Raw genomic sequence first — 8,775 nt, forward strand, 5'->3', positions numbered from 1 at the left:
GCAGGATCAAGATCAATCTTTGAAAAGATTTTTGAACCATGCAATTCATCCAACAAATCATCAAGCCTAGGTATGGGATGCCTATACTTAATTGTAATGTTATTGATGGCCCTACAATCCGAACACATTCGCCATGTGCCATCCATTTTAGGCACTAAGATGATAGGCATAGCACAAGGACTCATGCTATCTTGAACCCACCCTTTCTCAATCAAAGCCTCAACTTGTTGGCGAATTTCCTTAGTTTCACTTGGATTGGTCCTATAGGCTAGACAATTTGGTAAAGAAGAGCCCGGTATCAAATCAATTTGGTGCTCAATCCCTCTCAAAGGTGGAAGTCCTTTTGAAGGATCTTGAAACACATCTTGAAACTCTTCTACCAAATTTTCCAAACAATGAGGACTATCAACAAGTGGTTCTAACTTAAGAGTTCTAGGGATGGCTAAGAAAAGAGGATGATGAGCCACTATTTCCCTTTGAATCTCATGCCTAGACACAAGGAGTGTAGGCTTAGAACTCTTATCTTTTTTATCTTTTTTCACTCTCCCTTTTTTTCTTCATTATGATTTGGTCCTCATGGACTTCTCTAGGAGAGAGAGATTTTAAAGTAACCTTGTGGCCATGGAAATCAAAAGAAAGTTTGTTGGTAAAGCCATCATGAAAAACTTTTCTATCAAATTGTTAAGGCCTTCCCAAAAGAACATGTGTAGCTTCCATGGGCACAACATCACATAATACCTCATCTTTGTATTTTCCAATAGAGAAATGGATGAGGACTTGTTTATTCACAACAATTTCTCCTACTTCACTAAGCCATTGCAATTTGTAGGGCTTTGTATGAGAGATAGTAGGCAATCCAAGCTTATCTACTACTCTTGTACTAGCCACATTAGCACAACTACCCCCATCCACTATCAAAGAGCAAATGTTGTTTTGAATAAGACATCTTGTATGAAAAATATTTTCCCTTTGACTTTCATCAAAAGGTTGTGAAACTTGGCCAAGTAGTCTTCTCACAACTAACAAATCCCCTTCAAGTGCACACTCACTCTCATCCCCACTAGATGCACTAGAATGCGAAGAATGCTTAGGAGAATCCGAATCATGCTCACTCATAACAATGCCATTATGCACAAACATATTCCTTTTAGAAGGACAATTAGCCGCAATGTGACCATAACCCATACACTTAAAGCATTTGGTATTAGACGTTCTAGTGGGTGATTTAGGCCTAGAAGTAGATGGCTTAGGTTCCTTGGGTTTGAAAGAAGAATCTTTGGAAGGAAATTTAGAAAAAGACTTTTTGTTCCTCCAAGAATTGTTGTAGTAACCATCATTGGGAGCATTTTTGAAAGAATTTTTCTTAGCAAGTTGGGCTTCCACCTTCATTGCAAGATGAACTAAAGAACCCAATGATGAATACTCTTGTAACTCAACAACATCTTGAATATCCTTCCTTAGACCACTCACAAACCTAGCAATCATAGCTTCCTCACTTTCCTCTAATTCAATTTTAAGCAGAAGCGTTTCTAACTCTTTGTAATATTCATCCACATTTAGCGTGCCTTGTTGAAACCGTTGGAGTCTCAACATGAGATCTTTCCTAAAATGTGGGGGCACAAACCTAGCGCGCATTTGATCCTTTAAAGAGTTCCAAGAGTCCACGGGAGGACCCTTGTGATAGATAATGTCCTTTACAACACCATGCCACCATTTCATGGCATAATCACTAAATTCTAAGGTGGCTAGCTTAAACTTGTGCTCATCTTGGATCTCATGGATCTCAAATATTTATTCACACTTAGCCTCCCAATCTAAATACACATTAGGATCACTAGAGCCATTGAAACAAGGAAGCTTGACCGAAGGTAGCGTAGCCTTTGCATCTTGGTAGTAGCCATTTCCATGGTGATGTCTCTCCCCTTGGTTGTGATGCCTATGTCCATAGAATTGGGGTGGAGTCCTCCTTCTCCTATGGTCCTCTTCACGGCCTATGTCATTTGAAGAATCTGTTGTTGAAGGTCTATGTGAATGATGCCCATCATGGATAGAGTGAGATGGCCTAGCTTGTTGCACCTCCATCTTTTGCAATTTCTCTTCCAAACGCCTAATGGTGCGTTGAGCTTCATGCAATTCACCAAGGACCGAAGCTTTGGAAGGAGAGTGTTGTTTGTAAGATGCACCACTTGAATAGCCAGCCATTTGCAAATGAAAACAGCAAACACACAAAAACAGCAAACAAGTCAAGAAACAAAGTTAGCAAAAAAAATGAATTTGGCACCCAAAATTGCCGAAGTGAAATTGGCCTTAAAAGTCACTCTCAAAGAAATAATATCCCTGCACCAATCTGATCTTGAGGTCTTAGGAATCCTCAAATGAAAGATGTCAAAGAAAGGCACACCAATCTCAAAGCCAACCACAACAAAACCAATGAAGCAATAAAGACAAACAAGAAAAGGTATAAGCAATAAAAGGCTATAACAAAAGGAATACTAGATGTATGACAAACTCAAAGATTAATGAACAAAAGACAAGCAAGAAAATAAGGAACTCAATGAAAAAGTAGGCACTCAAAAGAATACTTAAAGAAAAGCACTAGAGTAGATGAAGAAAACAAAAAATAAGCTACTGGAAAATATTTTGTATGCAAACTGTGCTTGATGTTCACTGATTTAACTGGAATGATATAGAGCGAACTGGATTATGAAATTTTAGTCACAGAAACTTCAAGATCTTAGCTCAAAAATGGCACTAGAATTACTTAAAAACAGTAAGCCAATTAATTGAGATAAATTTTTCAAAATCTCTGCCAGATTACCGTATTTTTTCGGCAGAATTGTACACTTTTTGTATTTTATTTATCATTTTTTGTGTACTTTGAATTTTTTAGTACTTCTTTTTTTTACTCTTTTCTAACACTTTGAATAACACAAATCCAGAATTTCAGAATTTTCCAGGGAGTAAATCAATTGCAATAAGGAAAAACAGTAAGCACGTTTTCAGAAAAACAGAGGAATCCTAATAGGAATAAAAAAAAACAGAATTATGAACTAGCAAAGACATAATGGAAAATGATGTATATGAACTTGTATAGGTCTAGAATACAAGCATGAACTCAATTCTAAAACAGAAAATGCACAAAGGATCAAATATCAAACTCAGAAAAATTATATGACACCAAAAGCAAGAAACAAAAAATTCAATAAAAGTACTACAAGAAGTGATGACAATTATGGAAAAACAAGACTAAGACAAAACTTGTATGGATTCAAAAAGGAAAATACTCAAACACATGATAGGCAAAATAAACAAAACAGCAACAAAACTCAAAATAAGCCTAAAACAGAAAAGTAAATTGCAAGAATTAAAAGAGCTCTTGAAATAAAGTGCAACACAACTCAAAATTAAACAAGAATAAACCTAAGACTCATGATACCACATGATGTGATTCCAATAGCACAATATGAATGATTCTTGACATTCTTAGGAATCATCTTGAGTTGGATATGAGATAGCCCTTTTTCATAGAATTGGATCAAGGTTCTATGATCAAGAACTCACCAAGACTAGTACCAAAACCCAAACTCATATGGAAGTTCCATGTATTGTCAAATTGAACCGAACAAATGGAGTGAAAAAAGAAAAGGTACCGAGCAAAATGCATAAGAACATGATTGCACCGAACAAACAAGCTAGAAAATGAAGAAGAAGCAAAGATGATCAGTAGAAATTGAAATGACCGAAGCAAAACAGCAAGGAATATAAAATGCCGAACTGAAAAAAGTAAAGAAGCAAGCTAAGACATGAATATAACAAGAGAAGGAAGGAAGGAGAAGAGAAAGCTCATGAAGATGGAGGAATGGTTGGATGATCACGCCACTTCGAGGATGGTGACTCCAAGATGAGTGTGCAAGCCGCCACTTGAGGTAACCATAGAACTCTCAAGATAAGACTAAGTGAGGAAGGCACAAAGCACTCTAATTCTCTAAAAAATTGAGTATAGTTTCTCTAATCAAAATTCATATCTGAAAAATACAAGGGCAGCACCTGAATTTATAGCCTAGAGATGCTGAAATGCAAGGCAAATTAAATTCAAAATTCCCCCCAAATTCAAGAAAGTGGTGCCAAGCATGAGGAAGGTGTGATTTCCTCTCTCACTTTGGCACCTCCCTATTACTCCTACACCTCTCTACTAAACGCACACCCCCCCTAAGACTCCTACCTAAAGACCTAAAGATGCTTTGACAAAAGAGGTTTCTTATGTTTTCCTCTAAGCACCTTCAAACAAGGAAATTACAAAAAGAGAAAATAAACGTCCATTTGCTCCTAAAGCTTTGAACATGCTCCTTGTAAGCCTTTGAGGTGGGCTTTGATCTCCATGAACGTCCTCCATTCGAGCCTCAACCTCTTCTTGGTCTTGATGATTGGCCTCCATGTCCACTTGAGCTTGATCTCCATCAGGCGAGGCCCCCTTGGATACCTCTTCCATGGGCGAGGCCTCCCCCTGTGTTTTTTCTAAGCGCGCATCTTCCCTTGGCACCTTGTTAGACTTCACTGGTGGCCTCAACCTGTCAGCTATGTTGGGCACAACAATAAGATCTTTCAGCTCCATCACGAAATTGTGCCTTAATGGCCTATTTCCTTTCCTCACCTGCCGGTTCCCCTCTGTTGCCCCCTTGCCTGAGGCCTCCTCGCCTCGTATGGGCGCTTCCTGTCTTGGTTCTTCCTCCCCGCCGTGGCCTCGTCGACCCTGGCGGGTTGTGCATGCGACTGCGCTCTTGGGCGTGCGGGTGCGACACTTGTGCGCTTCTCGCACACCTCACCCTCAGAAGCGATGTGTTCCACCACGCGATGCCTTATCTCAGCAAAGGTCTTGGGGCGGCTTCGTATGATCGATTCACAGAAGGGTCCAGGGCACATTCCTTTCCTGAACGCGTAGACGATCATAGGCTCCTCTGTGGTGCCAACCTTTACCACCTGCGCTCCAAAGCGAGTGATGTATTCCTTGAGGGTCTCACCCTGATACTGCTTTACATCGAACAAGTCGTACGAGACCGGCGGTGGAGCCCTGTTTGCTAGATACTACTCCCTGAAGGTGGTCGAAAGACTGAATAACTAATTTCTCTTTAATTTCCTATGCGTACAGTGGGTCCGCGAGCAAGCAACTAGAGTGTGTGTGAAAAACTTAGTCCCCCCGTCTCAAACGTCTAAAGCCCCTTTTAAACGTCTAAAGCATTTAAAGCGTCTTAAAACGCATTTAAAGCGTTCAAAACGTAAACTGAATAAAAACGTACCTCAGCAAACTTTCAGGGAAACTTATACACCTTGACGTTTCAGTACTTACTGCCATGTGTTCTTCTGACTTGATCGCTATTCTACGTGGAGGGCCTTACAGCGCCGTAACCCAACTTAGAGATATTCCATCGTGTAACTCCTCCTTCTTCGAAGTGCATCTGGCGCAAGGGGTGACTTTCTGGATGCCAACTCATGCGCCCCAGCCTCTAGTCACTCGCCCTAGGAGTGTACCTACCCTCCTCTCGTACTACGCACATGGTTCGCCCTTGGGTGTGGCCCTTTCATGGGTCGTATCTATCCCGGGGTCTCCCAGAGGTGGCGTGGGTACTTCACGAGTCAGGTTACCCCCTACTGGTACTAAAACCATGGCCTTGGAGCCACCTTTCTCTTACTGTTCGAAGGTACCGGGGCCCGAGGCCTCCTCGTGGTGTCGCCCCCTCCACCGTCTTTCCTACCCGTGGATATTGGGGGGTGACACCGTCGATGCCTTAACCTGGCGACGCCTCCTCCTGGCGACGCCTCATCCTAGCGACGCCTTAACCTGGCGACGACTCATCCTGGCGACACCTTAACCTGGCGACGCCTCATCCTGGCAACGCCTTAAGCGATCAACTTGTTGACTTTCCTCCCTGGGCCCCCTGGATGGGTCCCACCATATGTTTGACTTTGGATTTGACTTTGACTTTGGTCAACGCCGGACGGCGGGACGGTACAAATCCCACAAAGCCTTCTCACCTTCTTTGCACACAACAAACACCTCAAGCCAGAGTCATACTGACTTTACAAGATTTTACCACAGTTCTCTAGAAAATAATATTGAACAATCACAAGAACTTGAACAAGATAGGAAGACACCTGGAATCTATATATACCAGAACCCTATTGATCAGTTATCTGAACCACAACAAAGCTTCAAAGGCAATCTTGCTAAAAAATATGGTAGAAACCTTTTCTCAAATGATTCGTAATCTCTCAAATTAAAACTCAATCAGAGTAAAAAATTCTCTTTTTGTTTTAAAAGAAGACACTTTTTATAAAACTTGAAAAGGTATTATTACTACAGTTTTGAACGATCAAAACAATTCAAACAAACTTTCAAAAAACTATTGTGAAAACACACATTTAATTGGTTAAAACCACAATTCAACCGATTGAATGGTTTTGTCAGTTATGCAACTGATTCAGAAAATAGTTTTAAAACAGCTATGCCAGCTAAGTGACAAACAGCCGATTATTTCAAAATTTTAATTGGTTGTTTTTCCCTTTGCATGGAAAAACACTTTATTCTTTAAAAATAGATTGTAAAAATCTTTGTCTGATTATCAACACTAATCTTACAACAATTCTAAACCCCAAACCAAACCCTAAACCTAAAACATCACATAGCTTCAGGCTTCAAGAGGATTTGGCTCATCAAAGCTTCCCATCTTTAACACATTCATGATCATATAACCAATGGAGACTATGAAATCAAGTTCGTTTCCACAGAGAGACAACTTGCTGATATCTTCTCCAAACTTTTATCCAAGGACATGTTCTATTATCTACGAAATGAATTGGGAATTCTTGATATGCATGCTCTATCTTAGTTATGTCTTCTTTGGATTTGTCTATTTGATGAGACAAATAGGGGGAGAAGTGATGTGATTTGATTAGGAGATGAAACATCATATGACACTTTCAAGAATTGGATCAAGATTCTACAAGCAATTTGTTCCGGCCGGTTGACCTGGGTCGTCTCTATGAGTGGCTTGTACTCACGAGCTAGAGCACCTTCGTTCCTTTTTGTGTATGAGTACCTGAAAAAGAAGAACAAAGGGGCACCCTCGCGGCCGTTTGCACTCTGACGCTCAAGTCAGCCAGCGAGAAACATCAAAGGTGACGCACCCCCGTATCAGAGCACTTGAACGAATGCTCTGAGGGTGGTCGAAAACTGTACTCAAGGACTAAAACTGTGTTGCCCTAATTGCCTTGTGCTCACAGCTGGGTGCCTCGTCAAGAACAACTAGGGTTTAGTGCTCTGTGTAATTATGAAAGCCTACCTCTGCAGACTCTGTTGAGGTTACCTTTATAGCTAGGTTTCTTCTCTCTCCAGGCCGTTATGCTTTTGGACGCGTGGCTCGCATCCAGCCTTGCACGTGTCGCCATCTGGGCTGGGATAGCAGGTAGCGCCCAGCCCTACACGTGTCGTCATCTGAGCTAAGGCAACTTGAGCGTCATTTCTCCGTCGCTCCCAACCCTACACATGTCATCATCTAGATTGGGGCAACTCAAACGTCATTCTTTGTGTAGCAACCAGCCGCACAGCTAAGTCTTCAACTCAAGGGGCAACCTAGCACGTAATGCGCTATGAAACACTACCCGACAAGGCGAGTATCGGATGCAACAAGGTGCATCATCTCTATGATATCGCTCGTCGCGAATGGCACCCTCCTTACTGCTACGCCATGCATGTTCTAGCTGGGGAAACCTTGCCACCAACGAATGTCCACTTTGGGAATCTTGTCGCTGATGTGCAAGGTGTTTCCCCCAACCCACTCGACTTTCATGCCCTAAGCTGGTGCCACCATCGTCTTACTGAACTTACACGCTTGGAATTACCCTTCTGAGCCTTCGACAACCTTAACTAAGTTCGCTGGGAGACCCGGCGACGTGCTCCTTGTGGCAGTGTGTAAACCACCCGATCTCCTAGCATTTTCATACGGCTACTGCGACGCAACTCTGGTGACCGCCGGTTACGCACACCGGCGATCGGAGAACGCCAATCCACCGATCGGTGACTATGCCCACTTTCGAGCCATTCATCTTTTCTAGCCTACGCGTTCCATTCCCCACTCGAGCACGTGCAAGACACGTCATCACGCCTGATGACCTGGTCGGTACACAGCCCATGGGCTTCCCTTATCTGGAGTGCAATGTATAATCTTATGGTCACTTGGGCTCTAACTTGAGCGCTGTATCTCTCGCGCCATCATACTCCCTGGGTGCCCCTTTGACTCGATCATTCATTCTGTGCGGAGGGTCCCACAGTGCCGCCACCCAACTTTAGGGCGATGTCTACACTCGGCGACGTCTTACTTCTGCGCGATGCTTCTCTTGGGCGATGGGCGATGATCCATCTTGGCGGTGGCACATCTCAGCGATAACCGATCATTTATACTGCAGAACGCCGCTTCTACATACGGCGACTACGTTGACTCCTTGACCACCTACCTTTCTCTTGTCCACGTCATCACACCCGATGACCTGGTCGGTACACAATTCAAGAACAAAAATCAAGAAACCCATTAGAAACCCATTTCAAGAACACAAATCAAGAAACCCATGGGAAACCCATTTTAAGAACATGAACCGAAGAACATTAACAAGTAATTCCAACTGATTAAAATAAGAACCAATGACAAACTATTGATTAGAAACATTCAATAGCAACATTTGATCGATTGAAAATCAAGAACAAGAAACAAAACATGTTTTAGA

Source organism: Phaseolus vulgaris, chromosome 10, assembly GCF_051622355.1.
Source record: "Phaseolus vulgaris cultivar YP4 chromosome 10, ASM5162235v1, whole genome shotgun sequence".
Taxonomy (NCBI): Eukaryota; Viridiplantae; Streptophyta; class Magnoliopsida; order Fabales; family Fabaceae; genus Phaseolus; species Phaseolus vulgaris.